The 19,721-nt window shown below is 47.7% G+C and overlaps 1 pseudogene; it reads right to left on the bottom strand.

Annotated features, from left to right (window-relative positions):
- The window catches only part of LOC104859911, a 2,528-nt pseudogene extending 2,087 nt beyond the window's left edge, over window positions 1-441 (bottom strand).
- Between the last annotated feature and the right edge of the window lie 19,280 nt (window positions 442-19,721).

The following is a 19,721-nucleotide window of genomic DNA, read 5'->3' as shown; positions in this document are numbered from 1 at the left end:
TTTTTTTGGTACGGGGATTGAACTCGGGTCCTTGCGCTTGCAAGGCAGGCCACCGAACTGCTGAGCTAAATCCCTGGCCCCTTGAAATTGATTTCTAAAAATAGAATTTCATCCATTGATTCTTGACTTGAAGTGAAGTTAAAATACGGTTCTGTGCTAATAATATTAGTATCTAAAAAAATCAACCGGATACATTTCTTTTCCAAAAAGGTAATCCCAAACTTGTTGTTGAACATCCCAATTCACCAAGTAGCCCTTTTGAAAAGGAAGGATGTAAAAGACTCCCAAAGGGCCTTTTATTTCATCTATCTGGTTAGCAGTAAATTTTTTAAGACAAGCTAGTTTTTACCTGAACTGACAATTAGGAATAACTGAGACGTTTTCATGGCCATAACTGATTTTAGCATTGTAGGCTTCGTTATACAGCACTAATGTGATCATTCTCTAATTTACCCTTTTAAAGTGTCCAGCAATTTCTAGCCTATTTATGTATTATAAGGCAGTGCAACTTTTACCACTCCTGTACATTTTTGACATCTTAAATATTACTCTGAATGCTGGGGATATAAGCTCAGTGGTAGAATGTATACCTAGCATGCATTTAGCCCTGGATTCTAGCCCCAGCACCAAAAATATAAATAATAAAAGCTGGACATGGTGGCGCAAGCCTGTAATCCCAGCACTTGGGAGGCTGAGGCAGGAGGCTCGCTGCAAGTTCAAGACCAGCCTGGGCTACATAGTGACTTCCAGTTTAGTCTCAACTACATAGTGAGACCCTGTCTCAAAAAAGATGAAGAAGAAGAAGAAGGAGAAGGCAAAGGAGAAGGAGGAGAAAGAGAGAAGTAGGAGGAGGAAGAGAAAGAAGGAGGAGAAGAGAAAAAAGCATTCATGCCATGCTTGGTGGTACATGCCTGTAACCCTTGGACTCAGGAGGTCAAAGCAAGACGATCGAAAGTTCTAGCCTACTTAGGCTATGTAGTGAGACCTTGTCTCAAAAGGAAAAAAAAAAAGTGGAGGTGTGGTGGGGATGTAACTCAGTGTGAAGGCCCTGCATTCAGTAGCCAGTACTGCAAAAACATTTTTAATAATAGATATTTCTCTGTGATTCATTAGAAGACGGTAACTGCTGATTGGTCTGATGTTGTATATTGGCTTCACATGCCCGTTTGTTTGCAGAAGGGTCTTGCTGTGCAACCCAGACTAGCTTAAACGTGCAGTCCTCCCGCCTCAATCTTCCAAGCACTGGGCAACCACCACCACGGCAAGCTTTTCGAATGCCTTTTTCTTTTTGGAGACAGGGTCTCAAAATAGCTCCCCTTGCTTTAAAAACACTTACTCCATTGTTCTTGCCGTGTTCTCAGTCGGTTCTGCGAGTCCTCTCTCATGAGCGTCTTGAGCTGCACCGTCTTGCTGCCTAGATGCCCTGAACCAATTGAAAATGAACAGCAGCGATGGACACTGTGAATCTGGGGGAGATCCAGATGTGGATGACTGCAGAATGTGGTGGGTGAGGACGCGCCATGCGATCTTGAGGAGCCTGCCCTCCCACGGCAGCATGCACTGTAGTTTTGGTCATGCCTCATAAAAGCACTTTCATGTATCACCTCACATTCGTATCGTTTTTGTGGTGGGAATATGTTTACTTCCTTGTTTCTTTTCTATAATGCAGCACATGGGTGTTAGCTCTAGTCATTTGCTGTCCGATAGTTCTCCTGAACATATTCTCCCTGTCTCACTGGAATTTTATATCCTTTGACCAGCATCTCTCCAACACCACCAGACACTGGTAACTACTAATCTACTCTCTGCTTGTATGAGATCTGCTTTTTCACAGTTAAAAAATATACTACATAAAAAGAAAAACAAATAAACAAATAAAAAAAATATACTACAAGCCAGGCGTGGTGGCCCATCCCTATAATCCCAGCTACTGGGGAGCCTCAGGCAGGAAGATTGCAAGTTTGAGGCATGCTGGGCAACTTCGTGAGACCTTGTTCCAAAAGATAAAAAGGGTTGGCAGTGATGGCGATGTAGCTCAGTGGCAGGGTGCCTGCCTTGAAAGCAGCACAGGTCCTGAGTTCAGTCCCTGATGAGGGGGGATAGTTTCAAAATAAAAAGGGCTGGGCTGGGGATTTAGCTCAGGGATTCTGCCACCTGCCTCAAAAGCATGAGGACCCAAGTGTGATCCCTTGTACCAAAAAATAAATAAATAAATAAAAATTAGGGCCGGGGGTTTAGCTCAGCGGTTCGGTGGCCTACCTCACAAGCGCAAGGACCCAAGTTCGATCCCAGGTACCAAAACAAAAGCAAACAAAAAAAAAGTAAAAAATAAAGTAAAGTGTAAGGAGAGCCAGGGATTTATTTCAGTGGCACTGCGCCTGTCTTGCAAGTGCAAGGTGCTGAATTCAATCCCCAGTACCAAAATAATAAATAAATTAAGTAAAGTAAAATAAAGTGTAGGAGTGGGTAGTTATAGCTCAGTGGGAGAGCTCTTGCCTAACATGCACAAGGCCCTACATACAATCCCCAGCACTAAATAATCATGATAACACGATAATAATAACAACACGATATAATAATAATAATAAAATAGAATAGGAAGAGACAGCTCAAGTAGTATATACTTGTAATATAGATGTAAGCAAACCACATTCAAATAAAGAGGATAACTTTAAAAGAAGTGGAGAAAGGCTGGGTGTTGAGGTGCACCCTTATAATCCCAGCACTCAGGAGGCTGAGGCAGGAGGATGGCTGTGAATTCAAAACCAGCCTGGGCTACAGAATGAGTTCCAGGTCAGTTACAACTACATAGTGAGACCCTGTCTCAAAAGAAAAAGTTGTGGTGCCACTTGCCTGTAACCCCAGCACTCGAGAGGCCAAGACAGGAGGTTTAGCATGAGTTTAAGGTCAACCTGGGCTACATAGCAAGGGCTTGTCTCCAAACAAGCAAGTTTGAGCTCAGCCTGGGCAATTTCGTGAGGCCCCTTTTCAAACATAAATTAATAGGGCCAGGAATTTATCTCATTGGTGCCACCACCTGCCTCGCAAGCACAAGGTCCCGAGTTTGATTCCTGGTACCAAAACATTAATTAATTAATACAGGCTGTGGACGTAGTTTGGCATAATACCCTTGGTTCAATCCCCAGTACTGAGAAAAGAAGGAAGGAGGGAGGGAGGGAAGCAGTGGCCCATTCCTGTAATTACAGCACTTCGGAGGCTGAGGGTGGAGGATCATGCGTTTAAAGCCTCTCTTGATGTCTTCATACAGTGAGAGGGATGAGTGAGCTTCCTCGCAGCTCTTTCATCGAGTGACTGTTGCTGGGGATTGGACTCAAGTCTTCGTTTTGAGCTATATCCCTAGTCCTCCCTCCCTCCCTTCCTTTTGAGGCAGGGTCTCACTTTATAGCACAGGCTGGCCTTGAACTCACTGTGTAGCCAAGGCCGTCCTTGAATCGCAGCGGTCCTCCTGCCCCAGCCTCCTGAGTTTTATTTTTTATTTTGAGACAGGATCACATTAAGCCTAGGCTGGGCTCTAACTTGCAATCCTCGAACTGCCTCAACCTCCCATCGTGCTGGGATGACAAGTGTGCACCACTGTACTGGACCTTCTCACAGCTCCTTTATAAGGGCACGAATCCCACTTGTGAGGCCTCCCTGCTCACGACCTCCTCCTGGCCTCACTTTTTTTTGGTCCATGTTTGCAGTTCATGCAGTTTTCGGTCATCCTGGATGTAGTTACATGTGCACGTTCAGCCTGTTCCTCTTTATTTCTTCCTGCCCTCCCCGCCCCTCTTCCTGACTGGTTCCCTTGTCCCCTTCCTTGTACTCATTGGTGTTATTTACCTTAGCTCGTGTCATGGCCCGTGGTGTTTCCATTAATTGGGTTATCAGGTGCATGTGCGTGACGTGTCTTCATTCTTCTTACTACCCCTTCCCCATATTCGTCATTAACCCTACTCCCTTGGATCACTTCCCTGTTGCAAGAGATCCATCCATTGTCCCTTCCTATCAGTCCTATATTTATCATTTTCTTTGCTTGTACTATGCCTCACTCAGATGAGCGATATTAATATTATACGGTACTTAAACTGTGTGTCTGATTTGGGGGGGGTACCGGGGATTGATCTCGGGTCCTTGCCTTCCATTTTCCTACAAATGTCTCAAACTTGTCATTCTTTTTTTTTTTTTGGTACCGGGGATCAAACTTGGGCCCTTGCACTTATGAGACAGGCAGTAGAAGCACTGAGTCAAATCCCTGACCCGCAGAACTGTCATTCTTAATAGCCAAATAGTTTTCCATTATATATACAATTGAAATGAGAAATTCAATATTGCCCAGCCATCCCCCTGCTAGGTATCTTCCCCCAAAAGCTTAAGCTATCCTACTACAGTGCATGCCAATGTTTATAGCACATAATTCATAATAGGTAAATCTTGGAAGCAGCCTGTATACCCATCAACAGATGGTTGGATAAAGAAGATGTGGTATCTATGTATAAAAGCCTCACCTCTTAATACTATCCTACTGGGGATTAAATTATTTCGTTTGTTGGTTGGTTTTTTGTGTTTGTTTGCTTGTTTTGCGGAACCAGGAATCGAACTCAAGACCTTGAGCTTGCCAGGCAGGTGCAGCACCACTGAATTACATCTCTGGCTCTGTCTCTCTCTCTCTCTCTCTCTCTCTCTCTCTCTTGGGGGGGCACTGGAAATTGAACTCAGAACCTTGCACTTACAAGGCAGGTGGCAGGCACCACTGAGCTAAATCCCCAGCCCCGTTTTTTTGTTTTTTGAGACAGGTCCTCGCCATGTAGTCCAGGCTGGCCTTGAACTCACTATGTAGCCCAGGGTGGCCTCAAACTCCTGGTGATCCTGCTGCCTCAGCCTCTCTGAGTGCTGGGATTACAGATGTATACCACCATGCCCAGCTGGGGATTAAGTTCTAACATACGATTTTGAGCACACGGCACTCAGAACACACAGCAGACTCCTTGCACCTCTGAGGTTTCTCCTGTCTCCACTGGGTCCTCCCTCACTGCTGGTCCTACTGGGCATTGGGCTTCCCCACTCCCCAGTGCTTGAATCTAGGGCCAATGTTTGCTAGGCAAGCACTCTATCACTGGGCTACAACCCCAACCCCCACTGGGTCCTTGAGCGTAGCCTTCTCCTGTTCCCTCTGTGGATTCCCACACTTGGGACGGTGCTGGAACGCTGTTCTTCCTCGTGCTTCTACCCTTAGTCATTCTCCTTTTCCGCATACTTGCTCTGGCTTAGTACTCCACCTCCAGCTACGGGGTACTGAATGCCAATGACCCCATTCCAGCCTGACCTCTTTTGCCAGAAAGGCCCTCGGTAGGGTACCTGCAAGGCTCCTCACTCAACCTATGGTCACACTGGGCCTTGTCTTTCCCAGAAGTCACTGTTGCTGGGTTCACCGACCCTGGCCGGCTCTTAGCCTCAGCTGGCTTCATCCCTCAGTGGCCTAGACTGTAGAACCTGTCTCCTTCCAACGTGTATTAGTCAGCTTTGTGTCAATGCAATGAAATGTGTGATGCAACCGACTTTAAAGAGAAATGGTTTATTTAGCTCATAGTCTTGGAAGTCCAAGTCCAAGACTGGACAGCTCCATGGATTTGGACTTTCGGTCAGATGGAAACGGCAGAGTATAGTAGGGTAGAGGGTAACGTCTCCAGCTAGGAGCTGAATACTGAGGTCCTGCAATCCCCTACGCAGGCACAGCCGAGGACCTAAGGGCTTCCCCGCAGCCTCAGCCTCCCCCTCCCCCAGCCTTCTTCCTGCAGCACTAGGGATTGAAACCAGGACCTTGTGGCGTTCTGGGCAAGCTCTCCACTATTGAGTCACTTCCCCAGCACTTTTGTTTTTTGTTATTTAGGCAGAGTCGCACTACATACTTCAGGCTAGCCTTAAAGCCCCTGTGTAGACCACACCGACCTTAAACTTCCAGCGGTCTTCCTACCTCAGCCTCCCAAGTGGCCAGGATTACAGATGTACCACGATGCCTGGCAGGCCCACCTCTCTCTCTCTCCTCCCCTCTCCCTTGCCCTTTCCTTCTCCCTCTTCCTCCCCCCCCCCTTTTTTTTCTTTTTTTTGGTTTTTTGAGACAGGGTCTCACTATGTAGTTGAGCCTGACCTGGAACTCACTTTGTAGCCCAGGCTGGTCTTGAACTCACAGCGATCCTCCTGCCTCAGCCTCCAGAGTGCTGGGATTACAGGCATGTGCCACCACAGTGGCTCTTTTTTCTTCTTTGGTACAGGAGATCAAACTTGGGACCTTGTACTTGCAAGGCAGGTGGTAGAACCACTGAGCTAAATCCCCGGCATTCCTCTCCCTTTCTACTATAGGCCTTTGTACTGAGCTACATTGCCAACCCTTTTATTTTTATTTTTATATAGGGTCTTCCAAAGTCAGTAAGTCCTCCAGGATGGGCTCAAACTTGTAATCCTCCTGCCTCAGCTTCCCATAGCACTGTGTTCACAGGCATGAATCATCTTGCCCAATTTGGCCCCGACTCTCAAAGGTCTACAGTATCTCCCAATACCACTACCTTGGGAACCAAGCCTTCACATGTGGATTTTGAGGGACACTCAAGTAGCATTCAAATCATAGCACCAGATTTCCAGCCCACTCTGCCCTTTGTCGTCCCTGCTTTCCAAGGCCACAGGCTTGCCACCACCTTCCTGCTTAGACCTCTTCCTCTGCTCTCCAGTCCAGCCTGTGTCACCCACATTGGCATCTTCCCATCCTGGCTGAAGGCTGCTCCGGGGGCCGTGTTCGGCATCCTGCAGACGTCCCTTTAGGATCAGAAAATCTCTGTGACCCTCTGATCGCGCATGCTGCTGGATCTCATTTCCATGCCTTTGCTGCCAATGTCCTCTTCCCAGAATGCTTTCCTTGCTCCCTCGAACTCCTCCTCCAGGGGACATTGCTTCTAGAAACCTCCCTGGATGGAAGGGACCCCTACTCCCAAAGTTGGCCTTACTCTTCTGACCCTTCACACTGAGCTACATTCCTAGCCCCTTTATTATTTTTTATTTTGAGACAGGGTTTTGCCAATGCACAAAATTGTCCAGGCTGGTGGATTTTTTTTTCTTGCACCGGGGATTGAACTCTGGACCTTGCTCTTGCAAGGCAGGTGGCAGAACCACTGAGCTAAATCCCCAGCCCCTCCATTTTCTTTTTAACCATAAGGCATCTCCAGTCACTACTACTACTACTACCTCTTCTTCTCCTCCTCCTCCTCCTCCTCCTTCTCTTTCTCCTTCTTCTTCTTCTTGGATCAGGGATCGAACTCGGGTCCTTGTGTTTGCAAGGCAGGCAGCAGCACCACTGAGCTAAGTCCCCGGCCCCCCAGTTACATCTTCTACCCATTTCTCTTCCCACCCACCATAGCCCCTCTCAAAAACCCACAGTGTGAGACTCACCATCCTGACCCTATCTAGGATGAGGATTTGGGTGCCACCGTATTGGGTGGGCCTTGGAAAACAGGATTCTTTTGGAAGTGAGGCAGAGGAAAATGAATGCCAAAGCCTCCTCGGATGGCTAGGGGCAAGCAGTGCCACTGGAAATGGGTTTACTCCAGAATCTCAGAAGATAGGAAACTCAATACCGCAATCCCAAAGGTTCTAACTGGCCCCTCACACCCAGCAGGGGATGTGTGACCCGAGAGGACCCTGTCCACTCAAGTACGATGAGAGCAAGCCCGAGGGAGAGGACGACCAAGCTGAGGGTGGAAACTGGGAGGGAAGAAATGGGGGAGGGGGAAGGGGAGTGAGCGAGTGAGCGAACACGCGGGGGAGAGGGGATGCGCAGTGAAGGAGGGAGGGATGGAGTCGCGGAGCGAACCAGGGCAGGACTGCGAGGGGATTGCTCCCGCCACGTGGGCTCACGCGCTAAGGCGCCAGTCCAAAAGGAGGACGTATAGTTTGCTGAAAAAAGAAAAAAATGATTTACTCAAAGCTATATCCAAGGAGACAGAGAAGAAGGAGGACCCAGGGATTCTGCCGCCTGCCTCTCCATATTTCCTTTGCCTCAGATCATCATCTGAGGTCCTTAAAGCTAAGAAAGAGAGGGGAGCGGTCAGGGACTTAGCTCAGGGGTTCTGCCGCCTGCCTTGCAAGCACAAGGGCTCAAGTTCGATCCCTGGTACCAAAACAAAAAAAAAGAAAACAGAAAAAAGAAAGAGAGGAGAGGGTGCACAGAGAGAAAAGGCAGATCTTCACATTTGTCATTTCCAGCCACCTTCAGCTAGTCCTCTCTCTCTCTCTCTCTCTTTTGGATTGAACTCAGGCCCTTGTGCTTGTAAGGAAGGTGGTGGAACCGGAACCACTGAGCCAAATCCCGGGCCCCAAGCCTTCTCTTACAGAAAGGAAACTGGGCTCTGGCCTCCTTGGCTAGTGTCTGCGTGCTGTCACTCCTTGGGGCTGAGGAGAGGAGGAATGGCTGGCTATGTGCTCAGCAGGAGGAAGTTCAGAGAAGTTGTTTTATCTCTAACAGAAAAAAAAAAATCTAACTTTTAAAGTTCCATTTTGCAGGGCTGGTTACAATTCCCCTCCTTGCTTTATTCCGGCCCTTAACCCCAAGGGTTAAGGCTGGCTGACTTTCTAATGTTGAATCTGCACGCATGTTCCATCACAAGTAGCTACAACACGAGCAAGAGAAGGCCAAATGTCTGAACCTGAAAAGGTATCACCAAAGGTTGCAAGGTTAAATACAAAAGAAAGCCAAGGTCATCTAATTATTACACCTGCTACAGTGGCTTTTTACTTTTAGGTTAATTGTGCTTAAGAATCCTTTTTTTTGTTTGTTTTTTTGAGACAGGGTCTCATTTTGTAGTTGAGACTGACCCAGAACTCGCTGTGTAGCCCAGGCTGGTCTCGAACTCATGGCAATCCTCCTGCCTCAGCCTCCCAAGTGCTGGGATTACAGGCATGCACCACCATGCCCGGCAAGAATCCTCTTTTATAACCTCGGCAGCCCAACTCATTTTTGTAGGCGTGATGATCGATTGAGGTAACAATTTGAGTAAGTAATGCCCAACTATGTTGGCTCAGCATAGTTCTGGGTGTAGAAGACCCACCCTAGGGAGGATTATCACCAGAATCACATACAAGGGAAGTGAAAAACGAAAAATGGTGAGGCAGGCGGCAGAACCACCGAGCTAAATCCCTGGCCTGGAAAAATTGCTTCTATCTTCAGAGGGGCTCCAGTCTTTGCTTTCACCCTAGATGAACTCTCCTGGCTTCTGGCACAGACTCTTCAGCCATCTTCCATGGCAGAGCTTCTGCCTCCTGATACAAACTCACACTGCACACTACACTGAGCTTCAGGTCTTCTACTGGGTCCTTCAGATCCCTCGTGAGTAGACAGACCTCTTGTACTCTTTCACACCCAACTCTATGGGTGGCCATTGTAAGCCAATCTTGTATATTCTTATCTATTTGTGTATCCTGTATCGCCTGTTTGCTCTAATAAGCACTGACTGAAACAGTCAGGCTGACATACAGGTGATCCTTTGGAGCTCACACCTGCCCCCTGCTTGTCTGAATGCATTTCTCTCTCTGAAGGTACTGTCCATGGACCGTCTGCAGCCTTGTCCCTTGGGGCTGAGGCCGCTTTCGCCAGTGATGGTCAGTCAAAACATGTCCCACACGGGAGGGGATGAGACAAACAATTAGAGTCAGCCTTAAAAAAAAACCTTCTTGCCAAATTTGAGCAATATCAGAGGTTTAAAAAACTGACTCTTAGCCGGGCGTCGTGGCACACTCCTGTAATCCCAGCACTCGGGAGGCTGAGGCAGAAGGATTGCTGTGAGTTCGAGACCAGCCTGGGCTACACAGTGAGTTCCAGGTCAGTCTCAACTACATAGTGAGACCCTGTCTCAAAAAAACAAAACAAAAAAATAGTGACTCGAGTTTATCTAGAGTTCATCATTAAGTCTAATACTTTCTAGGGCTGAGGATTTGGCTCAGTGGTTCTGCTGCCTGCCTTGCAAGCACAAGGGCCTGTTTGATCCGCGGTACCACATATACACACACACAAAAAAGGTCTAATACTTTATTTTATAGTTAGGACCCCAAAATATTAGAACTTTGACAAATAATAAAGGTTACAAACTAACAAAACAAGCCAATAATTTCCTATGATGAATATTATTGTGTATACCTAAAATTTACCAATAAGTGTTTTGCTAAAAAAAATTTTTTTATTCAAAGAAACAAGCCAATAAGAGCAAAACAGGACTGGAGATGTAGTTCAGTGATACAGCGCCTGCCTGGCAAGCGAAAAACCCTGAATTCAATTCCTGATACCAAAAAAAAAAAAAGAGCAAAACAAATCCAGTCTGTAAGTACTATAATCGATCGTAGCCAAACAGCCAAGAAGTGATTTTCTTTTGCTTTTTTGGTTCTCAGGATTGAACTCAGAACCTTGCAAGGCAGGCGTACCACTGAGCTAAATCCCGGGCCCTCCATTCTGTAAGTAGACTTGACCTAGTGAACTAATGAAAGGGGACTTTTGTCTCCGTGGTTCTAGCTGGACTCACTAGGGGGAAATTCCCTACTTGAAATTTCCTTTGCTGAGCATGCCCGGGTCTGTCCTGCCTCACGTGCCTGGACACAGCTGAGCCCACCTGCTGACAAATATTCAGACTCTGGAACCAATAAATGTGTGTCAGCTGTGCCTTATCTGTACCCCCCCAAGGGTACAGCCTTCTTTGCCGAGTGCTGGTCTTCTGCGTGCCAATGTAGACTGGTCCGCAGGCGTTAAAGAAAGCTTTACTTTGTATCCACAGCTCCTGGTGTGCTTTCCATCCTCTCGGACAAGTGGTAGCAAACTAGTTCAACTGAACCGAGTTTTGCCATTTCATCTGGGGGCTTGTCCAGGATGATGGACTGCGCTGACGTTTATCAGGCGTAACCTCGGCCGAGGAGGATGGTGACCCTCCCCAAAAGCTGTGAGGAGAAGGTGCACCCGCAGAGATTCACCTGTGTCTCTCTGGGACGTGGGAGGGCCTCTGTCTACCACGATGCTCGGTCTCCGAACCCAAATGGACTAAGGATGCATTGTTTGGGTGACGACTGGCTGTCAGAGGTAAGGCCCTGGGGCTCTCTCCTTCGTCTGCTCTGGTTCTGGTTTGTCCACTCTAACATGCGGCACTGGGGCCTGATCAACCCCTGATAAGCATTCCCTGTTTGGTTTCAGTTTAGGGGAGGCTTATTCTATCCAGATTCTGTGGTCAGTCAGGACCGTCCTGGTGGGGGAAACGCTTCAACTCTGTGTGACTGATGGATGAGTGAGTGAAAGCCTGCAGGGATCAGTGAGCAGACTGGTTCGCCCGTGGCCCACGACGAAGGGCGGGATCACCCCTCCTGGAGTCACAGGTTTGATGGACCTCGACTGCCACACCGTGACTGCATCTAGAAAAGACTAAGCGGATGCTCTTGTGACAAGAAATTCGTCCTCTTGCCTGGACGGTTCCTAAGGTGACTGAGAGGCCCGTGGCCAGCCAACCGAGCGTACGGCTTCTCCTAGAGGAGGGGTGCCCCAACCCTTTGTCTGTCCTCGGTTATGCTCGAGGGTTCACCGTACACGCCAGCTCCCTTGTCCAGGAGACAATTCTGTCCAAAGACGTTGGGCCCGCAGTTTTTCTCAAAGCTCTCTGCTGAGTGTCTCACTCTGGAGGTGGTCTCACTAGGACGCAGACAAATGGGTAGTTTGGGGAAAAACATTTATCTGCCTTTATATTGTGCACGTTGTGTCTCCAGCCCAAAGCCTTCTGGTTGGTGCATAAGGTGAGCCTTTGATTTTTGGAACCACCCAGACCTCAGTTTCCACCTTTTGGTCCACCTCTGCTGTCACCCATCACCTCCCCCACCCACTTCCTCCATATTTACCGGGGGAACATTATATCGGGGCCCACTTCAGCTACTCCAATTTACAGATGACAGGTTTAATACATACATTAAACACCACGGGAGCTAATCAGTCTAAGTCTGGCCCTACTGTCTCAGGGTGTATGTTAAGGAATTTAAAAAAGGAGTTCTCCACTTGGAGGTGAATGTCTCTTGTTGTCTGTTTATGGTTTTGTTTGTTTGTCTTGTTCTGGTACGACAGAAAGACCACCCTGAAGGGGACCCTTCTGGACCGTCCCAAGTAAAGGTCGGAGGCCAACTGGGGAAATCGCTGGGTGACTGAGGCCTAAAGATGAGAGGTCGACAGGCGACTCCCAGTGGCCAATTGTGGCGATCACAGGAAGCCAAGGGCCGCTGAAGGTTTAGTTTCATGTCCGGTTGTGTCCTGTGTCCATGTCATCTGGGACCTGAATTCTTTTTGACACTTGGTGAAGGGAAAAAAAAAAAAACCACTAGGAAGGGATAAGATAGAGTTAATTCAGAAACTTGGTTTTGGTTAAAAGAGTTGTCCCTTTTAAACCGGGCGTGGTGGTGCACGTCTGTAACCCCAGCCCTCGGAAGGCTGAGGCAGGAGGATCGCTGTGAGTTCGAGACCAGCCTGGGCTACATAGCGAGTTCCAGGTCAGTCTCAACCACATAGTGAGACCCTGTCTCAAAAAACAGAAAAAAGAGTCGTCCCTTTTGTCTTGGTCGTAAGAGTTTGGAGTCTCGTCCACGTTTGACCTCTTCTCATCACAAGGTCAGTTCCTGCTGTAGTCTCTGTCCTGGGAAATGACACCATTCTCCTCCTAATTCATCTCTTTTGTCATTTGCCTGTTTTCCCTCTTTAAAAATGCCCCTTTGTTTCATACCATAAAGACTCTGAGAGGACCTCTCCTAAAGCTTCACTTTCGTTTTCCTGTTAACTCTAGGCTGCAGTTAGGTTGGCCCCTCAGATCAGTCACTCACCCTGACCCTAACTTGATTTCTGCCTTCCGTGGATCTTGCCACGAGAGGCCCTCCTTTGGGGAACTCTGTTTTCTAGCCCCGCTAGGGCCATTAAAGAATTAAGTTGGGAATTCATTTGTTGCGAGGAGTGGCGTTATCACCATTACTGTGGTCACCTGAAGAAATATTGAGGTCTGGGTTTTCAACCTTCTCTGTACCCCAACTCGCCCTTGCCTCATTTGTCAACAGAGGTTGACTGCAGCCTTTGCCAAATATAAGTGAGGCCTTTCTTGTCTCTGGGACAATTGATGCCACTGGCACTTCCCTTGGAAACTCCTGCAACCATCCCTGAGCTCTCCTTAACCCTTAATGACCCACTTTGGCCTATAGGTCAGCTTTTTGGATGTCTAGGACTGGACAGATTCATCTGCCATGTCACGATTCCTCGGACCAGAGGTCCTCTTGAATTCGAGCTTTCTTTTGATCCTTTTCTTAGGTTCTTGCCTGATTGTGTTTTATTCCTTTGACTATGGGAGCTTCCCAGATTAAATCCCCAAATCCCCTGCTTTGTAAAAAACCTCAGGCGTTGTTGGATCTCATGGACTCTGTCTTCCAGACCCACCAATCTAACTAGGATGACTGTCAGCAATTACTGACAATGCTATTTAGTGGGGAAAAAGGAAATGGATCAGAGCGGCCACTCGGAAGTCTCTGGTCCCAGCTGGGGAATCAGAGACACACTGGGCAAAGATTACCCAGGTCTTTTCTCCCACTTGGCTGGAGATGGGGGCAGATACAGAAGAAGGAAGGGAGGCTTTGAAAAAGTACCTCTAGTCTCTAATGGATGGGCTCCAAGCAGTGACTCAGAAGCCTATTAATTTGTCTGAGACCATGGAGGTAATTCAGGGACCAAATGAGACTCCAGGAACATTTCCTTGAGCAACTCCTGGAGGCTTTCCAGGTATATTTTCGAACCATTGGCCTCTGAAAATACCTTGGGGGGGGTGTAAATTTGGCTTTTGTCTGATAGTCCACTCCTGATGTTAGGAAAAAGCTACAGAAATTAAAAAGGGTTTGCAGGAATAAATACTTCCCAGTTGCTGCAAATAGCTTAAAACGTTTATGATAATTGAGCTAGCGTCCAGAAGACAGGCTGAAATTTCATCTAAAGGCAGACAAGGATTTTAGCTGAAGTCATGAGGGAGTCAACCAGCAGGGTGAGACAACCAGGAAAAAGGGCTGAGAAGAGGCAGCCCAGGTTAGGAAGAGATCAATATGCTAGGTACAGACAGGTTGGACATTGGAAGAGTAAATGTACAGTGGGAAGGAAGGGAGAAAAAGAAAAGAGAGCGCCAGTTCTCCCAGCCATAGGAGAAGGGAAAGGCTGGTGCGGCAGCATGGTCACTGTCACAGTAGGGGGCCACTCAACTTGGTTCCTGATAGATACGGGAGATAAAATTTCTGTTCTAAAAGATTCATCTTGGCCCTCTCTCAGGCCAGGCTGTCACTATCCAAGGGGCCATTGGGGAGAAACATGAAATATCCAATGACCATTGAAAGGACTGTGGACTTGGGGCATAAACTGGCTACACATCCCTTCCTGGTAGTCCTCGAGTGCCCCTTCCCCTTGCTAGGTCATGATCTGCTCCTGTGAATGGCTACGATTTCCTTTGCCCCTACTGGACCTCAACTGACCCTAGCCTCCAACCCAAAGTTGGCGTTGACCGCTGCCTTGGCTGGAGAATCTCTGATGTTTCCCGACACAGAGGAGGTACTCCCTCCTAGTGCTCTTTCACAGCAATTACAGCCTGAATATCCGGGTGTCTGGGCTGGCTCATCACACCCAAAGGTGATAACTATTCCGGGAACAGAAACCCCAATCACATTAATACCCTAAAGCCAGAAGGCCAGACTTAGAATTGCTCATGTGTGGAAACTCTTGGAAGCAAATATATTGACTCCCTGCAGGCCCCCGTGGAGCCCTCCATTCTTGCCAGTGCAGAAACCCGGAACCCAGGATTACTAGCCAATGCAAGACTTGAGAGAGATAAATAATTTGGTGGAAACGGCCGATCCTATGGTGCCAAATCCTGACGCCCTGTTGAGCCATTGCCTCCCGAGCACCAGGTATTGGACCCGAAAGATGCTTTCCTCAGCATCCCACCGGCCACCGTGAGTCAGCCAATCTCTGCTTTTAAACGGACAGATCACCAACAGGAGGGATGGGCCGACCCACACGGACCGTCTACTGCAGGACTTCAAAATCTCTCCCACTCCTTTGGAGAGGCCCTCTCATGAGACTTGGTCGAGTTCCAAGTGAACCGTCCCCAGCTGTCTGCTCTTTGACATGTTAATGATTTGCTTCTTGCAGCCAAGACACCCAAGGATTGTGTGACTGGGCCAAGAGACATGCTTGGGACCCTGCAGCAATTGGGGTCCTGAGTTTCGGTCAAGAAGGTCCAGTTATGTAGGAGGAAGTGGCCCATCTAGTGCTAAGGTAACCGTAGCCTCTCCTGGGCCCAGAAACAAGCCATCCTGTAGGTACCTGTTCCAACCACCAAGAGACAGGTACATGAGCTTCTGGGGGCTGTAGGATACTGTCAGCTATGGATACTGGGCATCACAGAGATTGCCCAGTCCTCGTACTAAGCCACTGCTAGAAGGACTGAACCATTAAAATGAACTGAGAAAAAAACAAGAGGCATGCCAAGCTTTAAAAGAGGCCCTGGTGTCAGCTCCAGCCTCTGCGTTACCAGATGTAACTAATCTATTCAGGCTTCTTGTACCGGGGGCCAGGAACATGACAAAGGGGGTGCTCACCCAAGACTCAGGCCCCTGGAAAGGCCAGTGGCCTGTTTGTCCAAAGATTGGACACTGTGGCCTCTGGGTGGCCCTCCTGCTTAAGGGCAATGGCTGCTACAGCTATCTCGGTATGAAGAGCTGTTGAGCTGACACTGGGTCAAAAGGTACAAATAACTGCCCCACGTGCTGTGGAGGCTTTGCTCCCATGGGCCATTGGATGTCAAATGCCTGTATCACTCGATACCAAAGCCTCCTTCTCGACCAGCCCAGACTCTCCTTCTGCCCCACTCCGGCCATAAATCTGGCCACCCTGTTACCAGATGACAGCCCAGGAGAAGTGGTCCACACCTACCAGGACTTCCTGGATCCCACCCAAGCCGGCCAGCCCGATCTTTGAGACCCTCCCCTGGATAGAGCTGAAATGACCCTGTTCTCAGATGGAAGCAGCTCTGTGGGTCCATAAGGCTCCAACGACAAGCACTACCCAATGGGAGGTCACCTGGGCCCAAGCCCTCCCTGCAGGCACCTCTGCTCAAAAGGCAGAAATGACAGCCCTCCCGAAAGCCTTGCAGTGGAGACGAAAAAAGAGGACAGCAGGTATGCATTTGCCACATTCATGTTCATGCCATGCTGTACAAAAACGGGGACTTTTGATGTGGGCTGGAAAGGAGATCAAAAATAGAAAAAAAAAATCCTGGCTTTATTGGAAGCTGTTTGGTCCCCCTTAAAATGACAAGAAAGCACTGCATAGGGCACCAAACAGGTGACTCGCCTGAAGCAGAGGGAAATCGAATGGCCAGTTCAGCAGCCCAGGCAGCTGCCCCAGGCCCTGTGGAGGCTATCAAAGGCCTGACTGCATTGCCTTATCCACTGCTGGTTTTGCCAAAGGACCCCACTTGTACCCCGGAAGGAAAAAAGTCAAAGAAAGTGGGGCCACCCTCAATTCTCAAGGATGATGGGAAAGAGAGGCTGGAAAGATCATCACGCCAGCGACCTTGGGAAGAGTTCTAGCTTGGCAGCTCCGCTCCACTACCCACCTAGGGAAACAAAATTGACTGATCTCTTGTCTTCCAAGTTTTTCATTCCCAGTCTCCATGACACAGTTTGCTCAGTGACCATGCAGTGTCCAGAGTGTTCTCAAATCAATGCCAAACAAGGTAGGAAGAGGGATATGGGGGTCAGGTTATGTGGGTTAAGCCCAAGAGAACATTGGGAATGGGCTTCACTGTACTAAAGTTGCCTACAGCAGGGTACAGGTACTTACTAGTGATGATGGACACATTCTCAGGGTGAATAGAGACGTAGAAACAAACAAATACATGACACAAATAGTAGCCAAGAAGCTGCTGCAGGATATTGTATCCAGGCATGGATACAATTATATCCAAATAATATAGGATCAGATAATGGACCCACTTTTGTGTCAGCAGGAACGCAGTAGGGAGAGCCTTAGGGATAGAACGAAAGCTCCATTGTACATATAGGCCTCGGAGTTCGGGACATGTAGGCTAGATAAATCGAACACTTAAAACTGCTCTCCAAACTGATTTTTAGACTGATAAAAACTGGCTCAGCCTCCTTCTTTTAGCCCTCCTTTGTGGGTGTTGTACTTCCTAAAAGGCCAGATATACTCCTTTTGAGATTATGTTTGGCAGACCTCAGCTTGCTTCCCCGAATCAAGGACCCCATTTTGGCAGAATTAGCTGACAAGTCTCTGTTAAAGTATTTACAGTTGCTTCAACAGGTCCAGGAAAAAGGTCCATCATAATGTACGAGAGGCTAACCCGGCCTGGAGACTGGGCGCTGACAAAGAGCTTTACCAAGGCAGGACTAAAGTTCAGTAAAAGAGGCCACATCTCATTGTCCTCACAACACTCTCTGCCGTTGAGGTGATGGGAATCCCCACCTGAATCCATCACGCTCAGGTAAAGGCCTCCCTGGAACTCTGGACTCTCAGGCCAGGACCTGAGCCGCTTAAGATAAGACTTAAGAGACTAAAACGCTTCTCCTCCTCCTGAGCTTTTTTTGCCCTTGTTACTGTTGGGATACTTATCAAAGCTTGAGCCCTGGGTTTAGGTTCCTTCTGTCTTCTACTGAGGTGGTACTATAAAACAGGAGGGTCAGTGATCTCACTGCCAATAAAAGGAAAACCTGTGTGTCCTTAAAAATGCTACTATTATGCAAACCAATCAGGAGTTGTCAGACAAATAACCTGCCAGATGAGAGACCAACTAAATGTTCAACGGGATCGTTATAAAAATCCTGATAGCTGGTGGAGTATTCCAGGTGACTGGAAAACACAGACTGGAGCCCTGATGGGACCCCTCTTTAAAGTCTTAAACTGATTTGTGCAGTTTGATTTCAAATACAAGTGCTTATACTTACACCAGTCAATGTAAACATGTTACTGAGAGTTAAAGAACTAAAAAATTAACTCAGATCAAAAAGGGGAGGGAATGAAAGGGAAATTTGGTCTCCGTCTCCGTGGTTCCAGCTGGACTCACTATGGGGAAATTCCCTACTTGAAATTTCCTCTGCTCCCGGGTCTGTCCTGCCTCTCGTGCCTGGACACAGCTGAGCCCACCTGCTAACAAATATTCAGACTCCGCAACCAATAAATGTGTGTCAGCTGTGCCTTCCTTATCTGTACCCCCTCAAGGGTGTAGCCTCCTTTGCTGAGCACTAGATGGAGCTAGTCCTCTGCATATGAATTCAGACTGGTCTGCTGGCATTAAATAAAGCTTTACTTTGTCTCCACGGCTCTTGGTGTGCTTTCCACAGCGGTATTGAGCTAATTCAACTGGATGGAAAGTTTTGCCATTTCACCAAGAAACATATTTGTGGGAAGCCAGCCATGGCCCACTGGCTTTTTGAAAGATAACATTTGTTCCTTTTTAAGGACTGCACGTGTTAAACTTGGTTTTGACCCTGCACGGGAGAAACTCGGACAGCCAAAGATCTGTAGGAGTCAGGTGCTTCCTGTTAAAGATCTGACGTTATCTGTAGGAGTCAGGTGTTGTAACTCCATTTTGTTAAATTCCTCCACCTATTTGGGAATCATGATTATTAGTTGCAAGTGTTGTTAATTTGTTTTTCTTGAGCCTGCTTTCTCTTTCCCGTGTGAACCCTCGTTCCCGTGGAGCGGGTGTTGAGGTTACTATGGTAATCCTAGCCCATAATAGTTCGGTCCTTTCCTTTAAATGGCTGATGCCTGCCTGCGATAAACGTCGCCTTGATCAGACTCTTGTCTTGGCGGCCTTCCTTTCTCTCTGCCCCATCTCCACCCCGCTGCTCTTTCAGGTTTGAGACACTGCTGGACAGTGCTCTGCGTTGCCGGCTCGCGACATATTGACTGAGTTACTTTTACTTTTCCTTTGTTTTCTTTGAAAGAGAGTTTTGTTATGTAGTCCCGATTGGCTTTGAAATCACTACATGTCCCAGCCTGGCCTCCAACTCATGGTGATTCTCCTGCCTCAGCCTCCCAAGTGCTGGGATTACAGGCACAAACCACCATGCCCAGCTGTGAGTTAATTTTAAAAAGCCAATATTACCAAGTGTGTCAATACAACATTTTTTAAAACAACATAATGTACAAGGATTAATCTCTATTTTTCTAAGAACATACATTCTTGTGTATCAAGAAAAATGTGGCTTTTGCCAATTATATGACCATCAGTATAAGCAATACACAAGGTAGCAATTTAGTATTAACTCTTCACAGCGAATTTTTGTTTTTTGCTACTGGGGATCGAACTCAAGACCTTGCACTTGCAGAGCAGGTGTAAGACTTGAATAAGCTAAAGTGACTCCATGCTAATAGGCCAGAGACTGCATCTTCATATGCTAATTGCTAACTTGGCTAACAGCCCGCTCAGGGGCAAATGGTATGACAAAAGGTGACCATAGAACATTTCCTCCATAAGATAAGCAGTGTGTTTGGAATCTTGTCCTCTGGTAGTTCTGTGAATGCCCTGACTTTTGGTTTAGAAAAACCCTATAAAAAGGACCTCAGCCCCTGAGCAGTTGCCTCTCTGAGCTGCCTGGCTCTGAGAATGGCGTCTGGC

The sequence above is a fragment of the Fukomys damarensis genome, unplaced genomic scaffold, assembly GCF_012274545.1.
Source record: "Fukomys damarensis isolate Sample0158 unplaced genomic scaffold, DMR_v1.0_HiC HiC_scaffold_34, whole genome shotgun sequence".
Taxonomy (NCBI): domain Eukaryota; kingdom Metazoa; phylum Chordata; class Mammalia; order Rodentia; family Bathyergidae; genus Fukomys; species Fukomys damarensis.
Note: the sequence above shows the minus strand (reverse complement) of the source record. Positions and strands in the feature narration are given on the sequence as shown.